This window comes from Ambystoma mexicanum, chromosome 1q (genome assembly GCF_040938575.1).
Source record: "Ambystoma mexicanum isolate Mex_15411 chromosome 1q, UKY_AmexF1_1, whole genome shotgun sequence".
NCBI classification, from domain to species: Eukaryota; Metazoa; Chordata; class Amphibia; order Caudata; family Ambystomatidae; genus Ambystoma; species Ambystoma mexicanum.
In genome coordinates, this window is record NC_090922.1 from 268,818,510 (window position 1) to 268,838,838 (window position 20,329).

The following is a 20,329-nucleotide window of genomic DNA, read 5'->3' on the forward strand; positions in this document are numbered from 1 at the left end:
CTGATTGCACTCCTCATTCCATTTGATCTTTTTAGGGAACTTTGGAGAAGAGATTACATTCAGGGAGAAGCTATGGACCCATAGTTCTCAATGAAATTCCTGTAATACCCAGTGAGGCCTAGGAAGGCTCTCACCTGGGCTTGAGCAGAAAGGGTTGTCCAATTTTGCACAGCTTCAATCTTGCTGAGCAAAGGCCTTATTTCACCACCTCCTACCTCATGCCCAAGGTAAACCACTTTACTCTGACCAATTTGACACTTGCTTGCTTTTATGGTCAGATGGGCCTGTTCCAGAGCCTGCAAAACATATCATAGGTTGTCAACATGCTCTTTCCAAGTAGGGCTGAACACTGCAATGTCATCCAAGTATGCCATGCAAAAGTCCTCCATCTCATTCAGAACCTGATTAACCATCCTTTGGAATGTAGCAGGTGCATTCTTTCATCCAAAAGGCATAACCTTAAACTGATATAAGCCAACTGGGGTGGAGAATGCAGTTTTCTCCTTGGCATGGTTAGTTAGGGCTATTTGCCAATAGCCTGACATGAGATCAAATGTGCTGAGGAACTTGGCTGAACCAAGTCTATCCACCAGCTCATCTGTCCTTGGCAAAGGATGGGCATCAGTCTTGGTGACTGCATTTAGAGCTCTATAGTCCACACAGAATCTCAACTCTTTGGATCCTGCCTTTGGTACTAACACAACTGGGCTAGACCATGGACTAGTAGAGGGTTCTATTACCCCGAGATCAAGCATCTTGTTGACCTCTCCTTTGATGTAGGTTCTTACATTTTCTGACATCCAGTAGCCCCTGATTTTGACAGGTACACAGTCACCAGTTTGAATATCATGCTGGCCCCCAGGGGTCAAGCCTGGTGCTAGAGAAAACAGTGGGGCAAATTGATTCAACAAAACTTTGCACTCCTCCTGTTGCTCAGGTGTCAGATTAGAAGAGAGATTGACTCCTTCTATTTTCTCATCGAAAGGTTTGCCTCTGAGGAGGTCAGGTAGAGGTTCACTCTCCTCCTCCTCTTGAGCTGAAGCTAAAAGCAAAGCTCCCAGTTCTTGAGACATAAGCTTTTAGACGGTTGATGTGAAAGACTCTAGGAGCCTCCTTAGGATTGCCTAAATCCACCAGATAGTTCACCTCTCCAAGTTTTCCCACAACCTTGAAGGGTCCCATCCATTTGTCCTGCAAAGCCCTCTGCCTTTTTGGGGCCATAACAAGAACTAGCTGGTCTTGAGCGAACTCAACCATTTTGGCCTTCTGGTCATGCCAATGTTTGACCAGAGCTTGACCTGCTTTCAAGTTATCACTTGCCTCATCCATCATGTGTGACATTCTCCTCCGGAGTCCTATCACATAGTCAGTGACTCTGACTGGTGTGGGGGAAGGAGCACTCTCCAACCCCTCCTTGATCAGGGCCAATGGACCTCTGACCAGATGGCCATAGAGAAGTTCAAAGGGACTGTAACCTACTCCCTCCTGAGGGACTTCTCTATATGCAAAGAGAAGGCATGGCAGTAGAAGATCGTCCTTTTTCTTAAGGGGGTATTCCAAAGCTCATATCATGCTCTTCATGGTTCTGTTGAACCATTCTACCAATCCATTTGTTTGAGGGTGGTATGCTGTTGAGAACTTGTAGGTAACTCCACAGTTTTTCCACATGGCCTTCATGAGGTGGGACATAAAATTTGACCCCCTGTCGGATATTACCCCCTTAGGAAACCCAACCCTGGTAAAAATACCAAGGAGGGCCTTAGCTACAGCCAGAGCTGTAACAGTCCTCATAGGAATTGCTTCAGGGAACCTAGTAGCATGGTCTACTACAACAAGTATAAACCTGTTGCCTGAAGAAGTTGGAGGATCAAGGGGACCAACAATGTCAATTCCTACCCTTTCAAAGGGTACTCCCACCAGAGGGAGAGGCACTAGATGTGCCACGTTCTTGGAGCCACTCTTACCAGAGGTTTGGCAAGTGTGGCAACTCTTGCAATACTTATCTACCTCAGCCTCCATTTTAGGACAATACAAGTCGAGAGATAGCCTTTCCTTGGTCTTCTTGAAGCTCAAGTGACCAGCCAAAGGTATCTCATGGGCTAGTTGCAAGAATTGGAGTCGGTTTCCTTGGGGTTCTACAACTCTTTTGTAGTCCCCAGGGAGTGACTGTGTTGGTTCACTATAGAAGAGGCCGTCTTCCCAGTGTAACCTGTACTTCCCAGGCTCTTGCCCTTCAAGCTGAGAAGCAGCCTGGTGGCGAAGACCTTCCAGAGATGGACATTCTCTTTGTCCCTTACTGAAGTCTGCCCTTTGGGGTCCGCCTTCTGCCAGTAAAGACTGCAGCTCAGGATGGTCCCCAGGGTCAAGATCTCCAATGAGTTCCTGGCCTTCTACTAGATCTGAATCCTCAGGCTCTAGTTCAACCACACAGGGTTGTACCTCCCTCTCAGCCTCAGCTGGAGGAGGAATCACAGGTGTGATTTTGGTCAACCTAGGAGATTTCCTGGTTGGTAGCACTGGAGTGCCTTCTGCTGGTTTCTTCTTGGAAGCCTTGGGTTTCCCCTTTGCTTCTGGTTGCTTTGAGATAGCAGTTAGTAACTCCAGTGGAGTAGGAGTGATTTATTTTCTATCATCTCCTCAGGAGAGCCCCTCAAGGTCCTCTCCCTTGCAGGTCTGGTAAGCTCCTGTAATCTCTTACTAGGAGGTCTGGGACTACTCCCAGGTCTTTCGGATAATTGCCCAACAGCACCCTTCCTGGTACCTAAGATTGTACACTCATAGGTATCCTGACAGTCATTTCATTGTACTGGATGAGAGCTGGTAATTGGGGAAGCATCTGCACAGGCCCTCCAGCTAACTTGGTGAGGCGTTTGGGTGCCTTAGCAACATCCTCAACCTTGAAAAAAGATTCGTCCACCACAGTTATGCTGGCCCCAGTGTCTCTAATGGCAGAGGTTTCCTGACCATTGACTAAGACACTGTCTTTATAAACTCTTTAGTATTAGGAGGGATTGAATTATATACATCTAAATTCTGTTGTGCCCACAACCCTAGAGATACTAAAGATACACTAGCTGAGATTCCAATGGGATCATCAGCCAGTAGTTGAAAGTTTCCACTGACCATATGTACTTCCTCCTCTGGAGAGAAGGCTAAGGAGACAGTGTGGACCCCTGAAGTGTGGACCCTTACACCTGGGATCCCCTTTCACATGATCAGTAGAGCCACAGAGATAACATTTTCCAAATGTCTTTATGAATGGTGCTTGTTCTGACCCCCTTCTGGTCTGGGACCAGAAGGTACACTAGCCTGATTTGGTTTCCCCTGTGGCTTACCCTTAGAATTTTGTTTGTGGGCATCTTTGGAATTGGAATTATTTGAGTTCTCTTTGTTGTCTTTCTTTGGCTGCTTTCCCTCATCTTTTTTCTAGAGTTACCCCTGACTCTTTGTGAGTAGCCCTGTTGGCAACCCACAAGTCAGCAGCCTTAGCTAGTTTCTTAGAATCTAATTCTTTTGAATCAGCCAAGTGCTGTCTGAGCTCAAGAGAGCAGGCATCATAGATAGACTCCATCATGACAAGATTTATCATTCCTTCATAAGTGTTAACTCTATAAACCGTTAATCCATCCCTCTAAATTTTTCAAACACCCATTCACCCAAGTAGCCCAAGGGGTACTATCATGCTTTTTGAGGGTCCTAAACCTCTTAAGGTACCGAGAAGGAGTCTTCCCAAATCTAGCTATCAAAGCTAGTTTTACACATTCATAATCCATCCTATCCACTTCCCCCAACTCCATTACCACATCAGATGCAACAGGGGGGAGCCTAGAGAATAACCAGGGGATCAACTGATTCCCTATAACATCCTGGAGCCCATGATTGTATTCAAACATAGCAAGCCAATCTAATACATCCAACTTAGGTTCATACATACCCACAATCTCTTTAGGCATCCAGGGTCTTTTTGGACTGGAATATCTAGAGGATTCGGTGAGAGAAGCATTTTCCAAGGACAATTTCTTCATCTCAAGCTCATGGTTGAGCTCCATTTCTTTGAGCCTTAGTTCTTGATGTCTCTGTTCAGTTTGGGCACTAATTCTTTTGAATTCAAGTTCAAGTCTCATTTTTTCTAGAGAGATAAATTCAGGACTTAATGTGGGACCTGGTAAGGGTCCAGTAGCCACAGGCTGAGGCCTTTGAGCAGGCAGAGTGCCAGAGGGGGTGTTGTAGAGACTAGCATGCTCTGTCCGCGCGCCATCACGCGAGCTCTGCCTCTTTGTTTTGATTCGGAGTGGAGGGGTTCGCGTGACAGCAGCGGCGGTTGGGAGAGCAAGGCTGAGGGCGTGTTGGCTCCGGCGGGCTCATTGTAAAAAACTAAAAAGAAGTTACCTCCTGAAGCCTCTGCTTCGTTTCTTACATTTGGTGATGAGGCATTATCCTCAGTGCGAGCCCGCGACGGAGGAAACTTAAGGCAGGCACACGGGCGGCCGCCCACCCCGTCTGAGGATTGTGTGCTCCGGCGCCTCCTGCGTCTCTCTGGTCCCGGGAGAGAGGGCAGTGCGAGGTGCCGGCGAGACCTGCTGCTGGTACCAATCCGACGGATGTGGCCTAGGAACCCCGTCCCCACTTCCCGTTCTTGGAAGCTTCCTGGTGAGGAGTGGCAGTGGGGAGAGCGGGGAGTTTGGGAGATACGCCGTAGAGAGATCTTCCGACCGCAAATGTTGCATTACACGGGGTGATGTCTGTTAGGAAGCCACGCCCTCCGGCACGGCCATTATTTGGAAAATACAAGCTCTACTGCAATAAAGAAGAGTACACAAACTGTTGGAATAAAGCAGTGCTTTAAAGTGGAAGTTCTTTTTGAGGAGTGCTGCAAGACATTGAATATAGGAGGCACAAGGGCTTATTGTGAACAAACATTCCATTACTATAAATTTGTGAAAAAGTCATGCTCACAGCAAGTTATACACCAGGAAGAATCGTAAAGGTCCATTAAAGACATGGCTGCAGCTATTTTGGCCCCGCCTCCACCGTTCCTGATGGAACCAGGTATTCCCCCAATAAGGTGGGACAGGTGGAAAATACTCTTTGACACTTACCTAGTGGCAATTGGGAGCGATAAATTTGCCGCTGCGAGAAAAGAAGCTATTCTTCTGCATAATCTGGACACGGAAGGTCGTAGTGTATATGATGGTCTACCACAACCTCCGCAAGAAGGCCAAGGTGAAGTGGACCAATACACCCTGGCTGAAAAGAAATTAGAAATTCATTTTGAGGCAAAGAAAAACATCACGTTTAAAAGGCATACATTTTTTCAGAGGGTACAGGATCCTGGTGAGCAGGTAGAAAATTTCATAGCAGCGTTGAGATCTCTTAGCCACACATGTGAATTCGGCCAATTAACAGATTCATTGATTCGAGATCAATTAGTACGGTGCACTAATAACATGAAAATTCAGGAGAGACTATTGACAAAGGATGTATCTCTAGATATAGCAGTAGAGGCTGCCAGAGGCATGGAGTAGACACATAAGTACATGGCGACAATGAAAGGAGAAAAACAGGAAGGTGAAGTAGCAGCTGTGAAAGGATTTAGGAAGATGAGTCTAAACAGAGAGTCTAAATGCTACAAATGTGGTAGCAATCGGCATATTTCCGCGAGCGCATTTTGTCCCGCAAGAAATGTTTCGTGTTTAAAGTGCAAAAAGAGGGGCATTTTGCAAGAGTATGCCGGGAATCGGGTCAAGTGCAATATATTGAACCAGGAGAAAGAATACCAGAACAAGAGGAAAATGTGAGTGTAGCCCAAACCATGCAAGCCAAACATGTGTTGGAAATAGCAGAAGTTTCCCATAAAGGAAATACACCTACGGATGTATTTATGATAAATGGGAGAGTTGTCACATTGAAAGTGGATAGTTGCTCACCTTGGACTTTAATGTCTAAGAAGAGTTATGAGAACTGTTCGCAAGGCTCAATCGCTAATCTTAAACAACACAGCATAGAACCTTATGCCTATGGCAATGTGAAGATTTAAATTTTAGGGAAATTTCAAGCAACCATTGAATATAAAGGGAGAAGTTGTGATTCGGACATATATGTGACACAGGAAGGATCTTCCTTGTTAGGTTGGGGTGAGCAGCATAAACTGGGCATTCGCATACAAGCTAATTCAGAGGAGCCGGTCACAGTTGCAGAAGTTAACGACAAGTAGGAAAATATGTTTCCACATGTGTTTCAAGTAGAGTTGGGAATACTAGAAGGGTTTGAGCATGAAATACGACTGAAAGCTGGAGCAGTTCCAAAGGTACGTAAGGTGAGACCAATACCTCATGACTTAAGAGAGAAATTGAAGACAGAAATTGAATCATTGCTGCAGAAGGGGATCATAGAACAAAGTGAGATTTTGGAATAGCTATCCCCCATTGTAGTGGCGAAGAAGCCAAATGGAAGATAAGACTTTGTGTGGACATGAAGGATATTAATAGGAACAAACTAGTCGACAGGCACCCACTACCAATAATTGGGGATACGTTGTCAACACTTAAAGGTGCTAGAGTTTTTTCAGTAATCGATCTCTCTCAGGCTTATCATCAGATTCCTTTGAAAGAAGACTGCCAGCACCTGAATGCGTTCATAACACCCTTTGGAACTTTCAAATATTGCAGAATGCCGTTTGGACTTAGTTCTGCTGCTTCAGTATTTCAGAGAGTAATGGACACTGTTCTGGAAGGAATTGAGAATATTGTGAAATTTCAGGATGATGGGCTCATATATGCGAGTAGTGTGGCTGAACATGATAAAGTCTTATCAAAAGGTTTGGGCAGGCTGTCTGAAGCTGGTTTGACTGTGAGAAGGGATAAATGTAGGATAGGTGTGGAGAGAGTGGAATATCTTGGGCATGAAATTGATAAAAGTGCTGTGAGACCTAAGAAAAGTTTAGTGGAGGTGATAAAGAGTGCGCCTGTGCCATCTGATAAGATCAGGTGAGATCTTTTTTGGGTCTTGCTGAATATTATCATAAATTTGTTAAATATTTTGCAATGGTATCCAGCCCCATGAAGTTGATATTAAAGAATGGTGCCAGATTTGAATGGTCTTCGGAGTGTGCTGCAGCGTTTGAGAGCATTAAAGAAGCAATAAGTAAGGATCCCTCGATTGGAAAGTTTGATTCATCAAATAAAACAGTATTAGTGGTAGATGCTTGTGTGTTAGGTCTGGAAGCGACATTAGTTCAATATGACAGTGAAAGGAAGGAAAGAGTCATTGCATTTGCATCAAGGGCCTTGAAGGGTGCGAGTGTAAATGCTCAGTTATTGAAAGCGAGATGTTGGCTATGTACTGGGCCATCACCCACTTTAAATATTTTTTTATGGGGCAGGCGTTTTATTATCAGATCAGACCACAAGCCACTTGTGCAATTAATGGAGAGTGGAAGTTGGGCGTTGGGCTCGCCTAGGATTAGCAAATGGGCTCTAGGTCTACATGCATATAATTTTGAGATGAGTTTTCTACCAGGAAAGAAGAATGTAGTGGCAGATTGCCTTCCAGGTTGCCTCTGGGGGACGGTGAAGTAAATCTTAATGAAAATGATACTGAGGAATTTATAGTAGCTGAGGTTCTGGGAGCTATCAGTCAGGAAAACTGGTCAAAAGGAGAAGAATCTGGTTCAGACCTTAAAATCATTAAGGAATGGACTGTGAAGGGATGGCCTCAAAAGGGTATGTTGGAAAAGAAATTTAATGTGTGGTGGGATCTCAAGGAGGAATTGAATATAGTTGAGAATAAACTAAGGAGAGGGAGATGTATTATTCCTCCAGAATCGATCAGGTCTAGTCTTTTAGAACTGGCTCATGAGGGCCACGCAGGAGAAAGTGCCATGAAAAGAAAACTTTGTCAAACTTATTGGTGGCCAGGTATTGACAAAATGACTGAGAGGTGGGTGAAAGATTGCGTGATATGTCAAACTAGTGACAAGACTAAAGTTGTGCGAGAGGCCCCATTGGTTCCAAATTTTGTTCCTATTCAGCCTTGGTCCAAAGTTGCAGTAGATATCATGAGACCCATAAGAGGTTTAGGAGGAGGTATAAGATTCTTATTTGTCCTGATTGATTTCCATTCGAAATGGATTGAGTGGGAAGCAGTCAGGGAAGTCACAGCAAGGGAGTTGATAACATTTCTAGAAAAAGTATTTATGAGAGAAGGAGTGCCAACGGAACTTGTCTCTGACAATGGAGTTCAGTTTGTGTCTGAGACCATGAAGAAATTCCTGAGCAGTTATGGCATAAAGTACATCAAAACAGCGTTGTATCATCCCAGGGCGAATGGGCTCGTGGAGAGGGTCAACCGATGGTTGAAAGAGGGTTTGCAATTGGCAATGAGAGGGGGACAACCTTGGAGAGAGATTTTGAATTTATTGACGTGGAGTTATGTAACCACTCCTCATTCGGTGACAGGAGTGTCACCTTTTGTATCCCTGAAAGGGAGGGAGCCGGGAACCAAATTGTGTCCGGGTTGGTTGGGTGTGGCCAAGGTGGTTCATGTGGATGGGGCTCAAATAATGAGACTCATCAATGCCAGTCAGAAAAAAAATGTAGCTGATTTCAATACACGTGAAACGGTAAAGGAACAAGAGTGGAAAGTAGGGGAGAGAGTGTATGTGAAAAATCCCAGATTGGTGAACAAATGTTTAGAAAGCATGTACTTAGGGACTAAGAGGATATCTGCTGTCAAGAAGTCAGTGGTAATTTTGGAAGGCGGTGAGGTATGGTCTAAAGGAAGGAATGCAAAAGTACATGGTGTGAATGAGAGTGTAGAAGGGACAGGCAAGCGATTTGATAAAAGAAGTGAAGATCACGAGGTGTGGACTGGGAACAATAATAGTGTTCCTGGCAGGTTGAGGTCCAAACCAGTCTGGATGAGAGACTACGTGAACTGAACATTGCTTTAGCTGTGTTATGCTATTATCACAAGTTTTTAAGTATGTTAGATATGTTATTTTCTTCATATTTTGTTATACATTGTTTTTAGATGTATCCTAAATTGTATTTTCTATTGGTATATTAATGTGGGAAATTTTTCTGAGGGGGAAGATGTGTAGAGACTAGCATGCTCTGTCCGCACGCCATCACGTAAGCTCTGCCTCTTTGTTTTGATTTGGAGTGGAGGGGTTCGCGTGACGGCAGCAGCGGTTGGGAGAGCAAGGCTGAGGACGTGTTGGCTCCGGCGGGCTCGTTGTAATAAACTAAAAAGAAGTTACCTCCTGCACCCTCCGCTTCGTTTCTTACAGGTGTAATTGTTATCCTCCTCTTCCTCATCTGTCTCAACAAGAACATCTTCAATATTATCCTCATTACTGTTTGCTACATGTGCTGAAGTAGTGGGCACTACAGCACCACTATCTAGACTTTGTTTCTCTAATAGTCTATCAATCATTTCTTGTTTATTGCCTTTGACAGGAAGACCTTTCTGTCTACACAGATCCCTTAAATAATCTGCAGTATTAGTAAGGAGGGTCTCCTGGCTGTAACTTTCCATGATTTGTTTAAAATAAACTTGTTGTGATAGTTAGCCTTGTGGTTATTTGAACCAAGCACTAGCAGAACTCTAAAATGTAAATCCAATACTTTTATCCTCACCGCTGTACACTAGTGTTAGGCAGAATCCTGTGCAGTTCCCTTAGGGAGCACTACACAAGATTAGGACTACAGGTGAGAGCAATAAATCCCCTTTGATATCAGTCCGTACCACAAAGATTTAGTTGGTAGCTGTGGCTGAGCAGTCAGACTCATCTCAAGAGGGAGATGAGCAGTATTCAGGGTTTACACATTAGGCACACTAGGCTATGGAACAAGGAAACACTAACCAAAGCTTTGTAGTTAAAAAGTAAATATATATTTATTTTATACACTTCTAATCAAACACATGTATCACAAGTCTCAACCAAGTTAAATTAAGTCAAGGAAAAATAAACACACTCCCTATATGAATTGTAGACCAAGTGAACCAGAGTGAAAACTGAGCAAAACGGCACAGTGAAAACTAAACACAAGGGATCCTCTAACAATTCCTCACAAGGGAGAGAAAACACAAGTTATTCCTAAATAAGTTCTTCTATACCCTAGCAACACTTCCCATCCGTTTGTGAACCAGTTCAGCAAGACAGTGCATTGATACAAGCAAGACTTAGAATGAAAACTGAGCAAAATGGCACTTCACAATGATTAAGCAGTTGGAAGAAAGAGTAGTTATAAGAAAGGGGTGCACCAGACAGTTCGAATGGAGAATCAATCTCGAGAAGGCAGATCTAACAAATGTGACCAGAGTCAATAGGCCTGTGCCAAAGTTAGTGGTACAGGGTAAGGGCCCAGGAGCAAAATGTTCTCGTAGCTGCAGTCAAGTCTTTGGTTAATAATATTTGAAATGGTGGTTGCAAAAGTTTGAAAAGACAATGTTAAGAGAGGGGGTGGCCAACCCAACAGGTAGGTAAAGGATTTAAAACACCTTTAGTGCTACCGCAAAGAGAGGGCGGCCGGGCAGAACAATGTACCTTTAAAGTGAAGAAGTGGCTCCTGCAGTGGCGGTTGTTCCTGGTAGTCCCTGCAGTTTGAGGGGTCCAGCAGAGGAAGAGCGGCTCTTGTCGTGGAGGCAGATTCGAGGTACTGAACTACCCATGGATGAAACCAGCCGCGGTGCTGCCAAACAAAGTTTAAAAGGTACGCTCCTTTTAATCGCGGTCCGGGTCGATAGCTGCCTGGCTATCCGGTCTCCAAGTGCGGGGTACTAGTGATTTGACCACAGCTGGTTCGGGAAGGCGATTGGCAAACTGGTTGGCCCCACCAGCTCAAGGGAAGAAGGCTCTTTCAGATGAAGATCTCCTCTCATCGTGTGGAGAAAAGTGGTGAGACGCTGCAGCAGGGCTTCACCGTTTGTTCAGTCATTGCAGATGTCTTTGGCTTCTCTCCTCTTCGGCTTCTTAGTTCCAGTGGCAACGTCTTGCTCTTCCAGGCCTCAGGACCCTGCTTTTATGCAAAAAGAGCCCATTCATACAGCCTAGCTGTCACTCACACAGTGGAGTGGTCATCTTGGTGGGAGACCCTCCAGCCTATCAGGATAGAGTGCAACATGGGTTGCGCAGGCAACCCTGTCCAGGGGTCCTACTCCCTACTCAGTGGCGCCGGAAGGAGGGCTTCTGGGCAGAAGCCTGCCAAACAGACAAACAAAGGATCCCCGACCTGGCTTAGGATTGCAGAGAAAGACATGAGAAAGAAGTTATATCAAAGTTCTGGCAAAAATAACCCACCGGAGCAAAGTTAATATTAAAATGCACCGGCGGTATGTTAGAGGCTGTCAGAAAAAATGGTAGCCTCGAACAATGGGAAAATCGAATAGAGAAATATTCACAGTTGAATATTTATGGTAGTAACCACTGCCACCAGCCAGAAACTTTTGAGAGAGGTACTGTACGGTACCCTCTCGAAAATGAACATAGGGGAAAAACTATTAACCCCTTCCATTACCTCCATAGTAAGATGGGTTGTACTGGTTTAGTTCATAGGATTTGACTAGTAAAGTCAATGGGGACTTTACATGCCCTGGGGGACAGTAGTCAGTCCCAGGGTATGGAGTCTATGTTTGGGGGTCGCTATGACACCCCTGTGTCACTGCACTGAGGGTGCTGTGTAAGACAAGTGAATAGAGATGGTTCCTATGGGGGAGAGAAATCCCATAGGCATTGAGCACATAAAATAGCCTAGAACACACATAGCAAAAATTCCTAAGAGTGTGAAAAAGAGTCTCATTCTTAGCAGGTAAAAAAGAAACAAACCCTCAAATCCAGCAAAGCTGCTGGGGGACTCTATAGGTAAGGGAAATTAGCCAAGACAATGAGAATTCTCCCTAACAGAGACCCATCTTGGAATTACGAGAATTGAACAAATTCCTGAGGAAGGGCAAATCCAAGATGCTAACCCTTTCTCAGATCCTTCAGGCCCTCCAGTTTCAGGATTGGTTGGTATCTTTGGACCTTCAGGATGCTTACTTTCATGTGCCTATCCATTTCAAGCACAGAAAGTACCTGAGGTTCACCATTGGCAGCTCTCACTATCAATTTTGGGTTCTGCCATTTGGGCTGACCTCCACCCGAGGGTCTTCACCAAGTTAATGGCGGTCGTGGCAGCAAGTCTAAGGAGGGGAGGGATTCATGTCTACCCCTACCTGGACGACTGGTTGATCAGAGCAGTGTCCCCGGAACAAGCTCAGATCCATCTAGATTATGTTCGCCACTTCCTCCACAAGATGGGCTTCTCCCTCAACTTAAATAAGTCACAGCTGATACCATCACAGAGACACGAGTTCATTGGAGCAGTCCTGGACACATCCCTGGGAAAAGCCTCACCACCAGAGGTGAGGGCTCAAGATATTCTACAGATGGTGACCAGATTTCAAAATGCCCAACATCTACCAGCCTTTGATTTTCTGAGGTTTCTCAGCCTCATGGCATCCTGCATTTTTCTAGTGCCAGAGGGTCACCTGAGAATGAAATCTCTCCAGACCTTCAATGGTTGGCCTGTCGGGAGAACATCTTAAAAGGAGAACCATTTTGGCAACCATGGCCGGAGATAAAAGTAGTCGCGGACACCTCACTCACCGGGTGGGGAGCCCATACAAACAACTTAACCATCAGCGGTCGTTGGTTTCCATCAGAGTCCAGACTACACATCAACCTATTAGAAATGAGAGCAATCAGACTAGCTCTGAAAGCTTTTCTGCCATCAGTAAAGGGAAAAAAATGTTCTGATAATGACAGACAACACAGTCGCCATGCACTACCTCAACAAAAGAGGAGGCGTGGGGTCACTGTGCAGAGAGGCAATGCTGCTCTGGTTCTGGCCAATTCACGAAGGAATCTATCTATCGGCAGTTCACCTAGCCAGATAGAAGAACACAGCGGCGGATGCTCTGAGCAGGCAGACCACAGTCTCCCACAAGTGGGAACTAACTTAAGAAGTCCTTCAAGAGATCTTCACCCTTTGGAGAACCGCTCAGGTAGATCTGTTTGCAACGAGTGTCAACAGGAAATACGAACAATACTGCTCAAGGGAATTTCCCCCGACAGGAGCGCTAGGAGATGAGTTTGTGGTGGACTTGGAGTTTCCACTTCTGTATGCGTTTCCTCCATTCCCTGTCATTCCTCACGTAATAAGGAGGCTCAGGAGATTCTGGAAACCCATGATTCTAATTGCCCCGGATTGGGCCAGGAGAATGTGGTACCCGCATCTTCTAGACATGTCCATCTGTCCGCTGATTCGTCTTCCACAAAGAGAGGATCTTCTCTCGCAAGAGGAAGGTCAGGTTCTCCATCCGGATATCAGGACTCTCAACCTTCACGCTTGGTTTCTGAAAGGTTGAGATACAAAGATTGGGACCTCCCGGATGATGTAATGGAGGTGTTGCTTTCAGCCAGAAGGCCAGCAACTAAATCTTTATACCGCTGCCGTTGGAACAAATTCTGCAGCTTGTGTAGAGATAAGGATATTGACCCTTTTTCATGTAGTACACCGATGGTGTTATCTTTCCTGCAATATTTGGCATATTCAGGACAAGTTGGCACAATCAAGGGTTACCTCGCCGCGTTATCAATCTTTAAATGCACGGCTGAAGAACCCACATATTTCAAGTTGCCTCCAATCATTCAGTTTCTGAAAGGGTTGACTAATGTCTTTCGCCCAATTCCTTTTCAGGTTCCCCTGTGGGATTGAAATCTAGTCTTAAAATTTCTAATGGGCACTCCATTTGAACCTCTTCATTCCTGTCCATTAAGGTTTCTCACTCTAAAAACAGTCTTCCTAGTGGCTTTAACTTCTGCCCGAAGAGTGAGCGAACTACAAGCTTTATTTTGCAAACCTCCACATACTGTCTTTCACAAAGATAAAGTAGTTCTTCAAGTGAAGCCGAATTTCCTCCCAAAGGTTGTCTCAGAGTTTCATATTACAAAAAAAATAACCTTGCCTTCATTTTACCCTCCTCCTCAGAGGAAGAGAGATTGCACAGGCTGGATCCAAGGCGTGCGTTGAGTTTTTACATTAACAGACTTGCAAGGATTAGGCAAGCAGATCAGTTGTTTGTGGGGTATGCAGGACATAAACTAGGTTTACCTGTCATGAAACAGACCATCTCAAGATGGATAATACCAACTATCATAGAGTGCTATAAATTGGCAGGAAAAGATTCTCCTCAACACCTCAGAGCTCATTCAACGAGGGGTATCGCAGCCTCGTCAGCTCTCCAAAGAGGAGTTCCAATTAAAGACATCTGTGCGGCTGCCACATGGTCGTCCGCACATACTTTCACCAAATTCTACATTCTAGATTCCTCCACTAGCCAGGGGACTCAATTTGGGAAAGCTGTGTTGCACTCTGAGCATTCTTAAAAAGTCACTTAATGTTACTCCCGCCTCCTGTACACATTACTGCTTTGGGAGTCTATCAAAGATAAGGAATACGTGGGAGGACACAATCCTTTCAACAAGTTACTTACCAACTGTAACGTTCTTTCGACTGGATCTTCCTCCCACGTATTGCTTATCGCCCCTCCCATCCTACCCCACAGTAAAACCTCCCTTGTAGTTACAGCACCTCAAAACAGAACTGAGCAACAGACGCTGCGCAGGACTATATGTATCTATGATGACAGCGCTGATACGCAGGCCTTCGAGGGACACCGAGTCAAGGGACGGCGACGCGCAGCGCCCTCTACTGGGAAAAAAATTCTGAGGCCAGCAAGCTCGAAGTGGATTTATCAAAGATAAGGAATACGTGGGAGGAACATCCAGTCGAAAGAACGTTACAGTTGGTAAGTAACTTGTTCTCCTTTACTATTCACAGCAGAACAGTGCAATGTGTATGTGCAAGAGGAGAGCGTAAGGAATGGGATGATTTGGGAGTGCTAGGAGTAATGAGTTTACCATATGTCACCCTCCAGTGCTCCCTAATTACATCCGATCTGAATAAAATCACCTCCAGTACTGGAAGAAAGCTGAAAACCTTCCTCTATAAAAATATGTTTTGTAAAAGAAAACGGACCAATCATATGCAATCTTGGACTACTCTGTGAACTGCTTTTTCTTGGTAAACTGGATGTCTTCCAAACAGTCTCCTACAGACCCTGAGTTGCATTTGCCCTGTCCCTTGTCTCTTCTTACTCCTTTATCACTCTATTTATTTGCACTTTTTCATTTCTCTATTATGTCCCTTGTAGGTCTCAGTGTTCCCCGCTGCTCTTAAATTATCTTCCTGTGAAAAATCAGATATCTGTGCCCCACCGCTTTGAGTTGGAGCTCTATGCTTCGAAACATTCCTTACCAAATTATGGTATATAGTAGGACAGTCAATTGCCCTTATCCATAAACATTTTGCTGAGTATGACACCTCTTCCCAGAACTTAAGGCTGTTAATCGAATATGGTGACACAATACGTTCCTGCATGTAAGGACGGAGGAAACGACATGCAGGACAGTAGAACGAATACAGACCAGCACTTTTTCTGCACTAGGAAACTACAAGTTTGCCGGTGGGGTGAATGATTTAACACCATAAAAAAACGTGCAGAATTACTGGCACGGGTAATACCGGTGCCATAATTCAAGACTCCATGGAATTGGGAATTACAGGCATTCCCAACACCTGTAATATCCCGGAAATACCAGAATATCAGGCAGCAAGAATGCTAATTACATTTGGTGGTATCCCGCCGTTATTACCAGCCGGGATACCACCAAACTTGTGATGAGGGCCTATGTGTGTCTTTCACTGAAGTCTTGTTCAAAATTTGCATTGCAAAGTCAACAGTTTTGGCTTGTGTACTAGGCAATTGCCAGACACTGCTATTATATTAAATGCCTAGGTACCCTCACCATTTTGCAGCTGCTACCATCAATGGTCAGTTATAACCGGCGCTAAGTGCTGTTTTGTTAATTGCCACCTATGCCACCTCTTTGATAACGAGAAGTGCAGCTGACCTGCCTTGAAGCATGGTAAAAGCTACTGTGAGACACATTGTGTACATTTGGCCGGTGCTGGTTTTATTTTCGTAATAATAGATACTGAATGGCAGCTTTTAAAAAAATCTTTTTGAGGGCATTGTTATAATGTGGCTACAAACGGCATAAAAATGAGCCCAATATTCTTACCATCTCTCTTCTCATTCGACTGCTTACCGAAAAGCCTTGTCCTGCTCCTGTGTACTGGGCTTTGCCAGTGGGTCTCCCAGAGTAAACACAAGCAGAAAGAAGGGATTCAGCACTTTCTCACACATAAACATGATCCTTCTGCGAGCCAAATATTGGAAAAGTGCTTTGTGTTCAGCTATGCTGTATGCTGGCCACCTATTAGCCGGAGCCATTACAATTTTTCTTTCGAGTGGCGGCTGGTGATTTATTCACCTGGAGGGGGTAAATATTTCCCAATAATAAGCAAGTAACGAGCATAGTGAGGGAACCCAATCACAAGCAAGGGAGGGTGGGTGTGATAAGCAGATTCTTATATAATGGGTTCAAATGGAGTATTTTATAGTTACGTTTAAGGTTAATAATTGCGTCAAAATACATAAAATGTATAAACAGTTTTGTAGCGTAACACAAGAAAGAACTCAATAGATGCCAAGTTGCCAAAAACAGTACACAGGAGTATTATGCAACACATGTTTGTGATGCCTGTCTCCATAACATATACCAACAGTGCTACTGTAAGACTACACTCATGATAGCTATCCCCAATAACTCCAATATTGCCAATGTAAGAAGACCTTTTCATGTTAGCTGTGCCACGATATTCTAGTATTGGTACGTTAAGAACACACTCACAATGACTATGCACGAAAAAGTTAATATTTCCACTATAAGAACGCCTTGCCTTGAAGGGTGTGCACTTTTATGCAGTACTACCATGGTGAGAACACAGTCATCTTGAATATGACCAATAAAGCCAATATTGCCACTGTAAGAAGATACTTGTGTTGACTGTGTCTAATAATGTAAATATTGCCACACTAAGGCAACATTGCTATGCTGGAGATTTAAATGGAGGCCAGTATTAAGAATGTTGGCATGTTGGCTGTGCCTAACAATAACGCCAATATTGCAATTGTATCAATATGGGTGCCTGCTGGCTGTGCCAATATATGCATGCAATGCCCAATACATTTTTGTTCCTGACGTAGATACAAATGCAACCATCACAACTGGTGCTGTTCCTTTGGGCCCCCCTTAACCAGCCTCCCTTTCCCAACACTGCAAAAGCCAAGCACTGCTGTCAACCCCATCTGGGTGAAAGGTGAATAAAACTGGTCAAAAGGATTCTGGGTAGGTGATGAGCTATCCATAAATGAATTCTGTAGGATATGTAGATGTGTGTAGATGTTTCTTAATCGCTAATGATGTCCTAAACATTGGAAAAGGGATTTTCTTCTAGGGTAAACCTTTATTGAATTACAAATCATTTGAAGACATCAAAGTACAAGATATAATGTAAACAAAAACTATTTTCATATGACACACAATATGGTAGTTTTAGAAACGCTGATACCCAAAGTATTGATGATTAATTTAGAGTGAATCTTTGTTGCTATTGGAACCAGAGATGACACAACAAAGACAGTCCTCAGCAGCAAGCAGTGACACCCCTGTGTTATCTGCTCCGCTCCCAAGCTTTAATGACATCCTTAATTCAAACAATGGGTTCAAATTTATATGAAATCTGCGGATCGTGATTGACTGCACCAGCGCATGATTCTGTTATCATACCTATAGATAATGCAACCATTTCCTTAGGTATATGAAATCTGCGGATCGTGATTGACTGCACCAGCGCATGATTCTGTTATCATACCTATAGATAATGCAACCATTTCCTTAGGTATATGAAATCTGCGGATCGTGATTGACTGCACCAGCGCATGATTCTGTTATCATACCTATAGATAATGCAACCATTTCCTTAGGTATATGAAATCTGCGGATCGTGATAGACTGCACCAGCGCATGATTCTGTTATCATACCTATCGATTATGCAACCATTTCCTTGGGTAGATGCCTTGAAATCTGGGAACATGTATGCTTAACACCCACATTCACTTCTATACACGTACATTTCGCTTCTACAGCAACGTTTGTACAGATAAAACGAACGGCAAGTATTTTCAGGCCTATATGGTTTCAGGATTAACCTTTTATGTGCACCTCTAAGGAACGAAATGCCATGAGAACATCTGGTAGATACGGTTTATGAAAGAACAATCCCCTGCAAATGCACTTGCTTTCACCTACAGTGATGCAGGTGCAAATAGGGGGACTTTTAATACAAAGGACACAAACATCAACTGAGGGTTCTCAGCTTTACATCAAATTACACCACTGTGTCATGGGCGGTTCAAGTACAAAATAGTCAAGAGTTTTGAATTAACTCATACACTCAGCGTGGGTGTCCAGTCAAAGTATCGAGCGTGGGTGTCCAGTCAAAGTATCGAATTAAAAGGATCGAATGACCTTTTTTTCGAATCCAAAAGGATCGAAAAAAAAGGGTTGAATGCTTTATTTATTTATTTATATTTCTTTTTAGTTTTGTATGTAAAAAATGTTTTTTTAAAAGAGAAAACAGGGGTTGGGGGGAATCCCCCCCCCCCTAAAAAAGGGGCATTCGATCCTTTTGTTTTCGAATATTTGACCTAGAACCCTCAGCGTGCAGTAACACGCTGTATTGGGTTGTCAGCTTTGCACAGACCTGGACTGGCCTACATGGAGATTAGATGAGTTTTCTGGAAAAATAACAGTGACAGAAGTGAAAAACGCAAGCAAAGCTGGGCCTGTATCTACTTAGGTCACAGGGTGTGTTTATTTCTGCAGAGGCAGCAGCCTCCAAACCTGACATGTCGCCATGTGACACACAGTACTGGCCTTTCGGGGGCACTCCTTGAATGGCAATACACCAATTTCCTTTTCTGGCCAGCCCACTTGTCCAACTTTGGGGGCTTCTCAAGTAGTGTATCTGGCTGCTACAATTAAACTTGGTTTCCTGTTTTGAAGGCGCAATCCTAAACAGAACTGAAGTCCTGTGTGAAACCGGTTAACGTTCATGTCATTCTGTTCTGCTGGCATTGGACAATCTGAGATGAGAGTCATGATTACTGGGTAAGAAAGGGCCTCTTGGACAGTAACTCTGTGACCTCTGCATTGAACAAAAGGGTGTCAGACTGCTTTAGTTTAAAAACATTGGGGCTCATTATAAATTTCCAGGTCTGGAAAAAATGCTGGTCATTTATTTTGGACAGGGGAAACACATGTTTGCTGGTGGGGCAGTGATCTACCGGCAGGCCTGACCTGCCGGTAATTCAGGCCTTTACTGGCAAATAAATGCCAGAATCACCGGCACCGGATTCCAGCAATGCCATCCATGGAGTCCTACAGGACTCCATGGATGGGAACTTACTGCCCTTTCCGCCGATCTTACTATCCCTGTAATACCGAGATATCAGGTGGCAGAAACGGTAGGCGTGTTTGATGGTATCCCACTGGAATTACAGACGCAATACTGGCAAACTCGTAATGAACCACATTGTGTGTAGCTCACCGGTTGCCGAAGTCTACATAAGCAGATATGAGAAATGTAAAAATCTGGAGCTATGCTTAAAAAATCGTGTTACTCTCTTTTTACATGCCAAAAACAACCAAAACAGGGGTGCCTTGAGATAGAAGTGAAGGCTAGGTGGATACCTGGATGATAATTCAATTGCTTCTCGAATTCAGAAACTTACTGCGTTTACACGTTCAGTCTGCTCTCCTGGCTCTCTGAATCAGCTAGGACTCTCCAGATCCGACGGTCAATCTGCCCTGGCTCCTGCTGCTCCACATCTGTCCCACACTGCTCTGGCACACCCACCAACAATATCTCAAAAGTTATTGGCTATCAAACAGCCAATGAACAATGGTATCTGATTGTGAAGGACAATCACGCTTTATGCCACCACACTGCACAGTAGCTGGCCCAGGATATAATTATTCATTAAATGAGTGCTTTCTTACTACTGAGGGCCTTACTGCAGGCATTTCAATGAGGACTTTGGTTCAAAGGTAGGCAGTGCCCCGCCCTATGTGAGCAGTCGCCCTGTTTGAGCAGAGCAAACATTAACAGCGTGCATAATCACTTGAGCAGCGCTAAAAAAAAGATGCCCAGCAAACAGGTAAAACATGCTCAAATGGAGTGAGATGAAGCACCAAAGCACACCTTTGATAATTAGAAACAGGTGCTCTAATTGGGGCACAACCAAAAATAAAAC

At 44.2% G+C, this 20,329-nt stretch overlaps 1 protein-coding gene across 1 annotated transcript in view; it reads right to left on the bottom strand.

Annotated features, from left to right (window-relative positions):
• LOC138521221 (arylamine N-acetyltransferase, pineal gland isozyme NAT-3-like) overlaps nucleotides 1-19,890 on the bottom strand; it is a 512,324-nt gene extending 492,434 nt beyond the window's left edge. The window contains exon 1 of the mRNA XM_069633895.1: nucleotides 19,808-19,890. The gene's annotated coding sequence lies outside the window, so the exon portion shown is untranslated. The remainder of the gene's footprint in view (nucleotides 1-19,807) is intronic.
• Nucleotides 19,891-20,329: the final 439 nt, after the last annotated feature.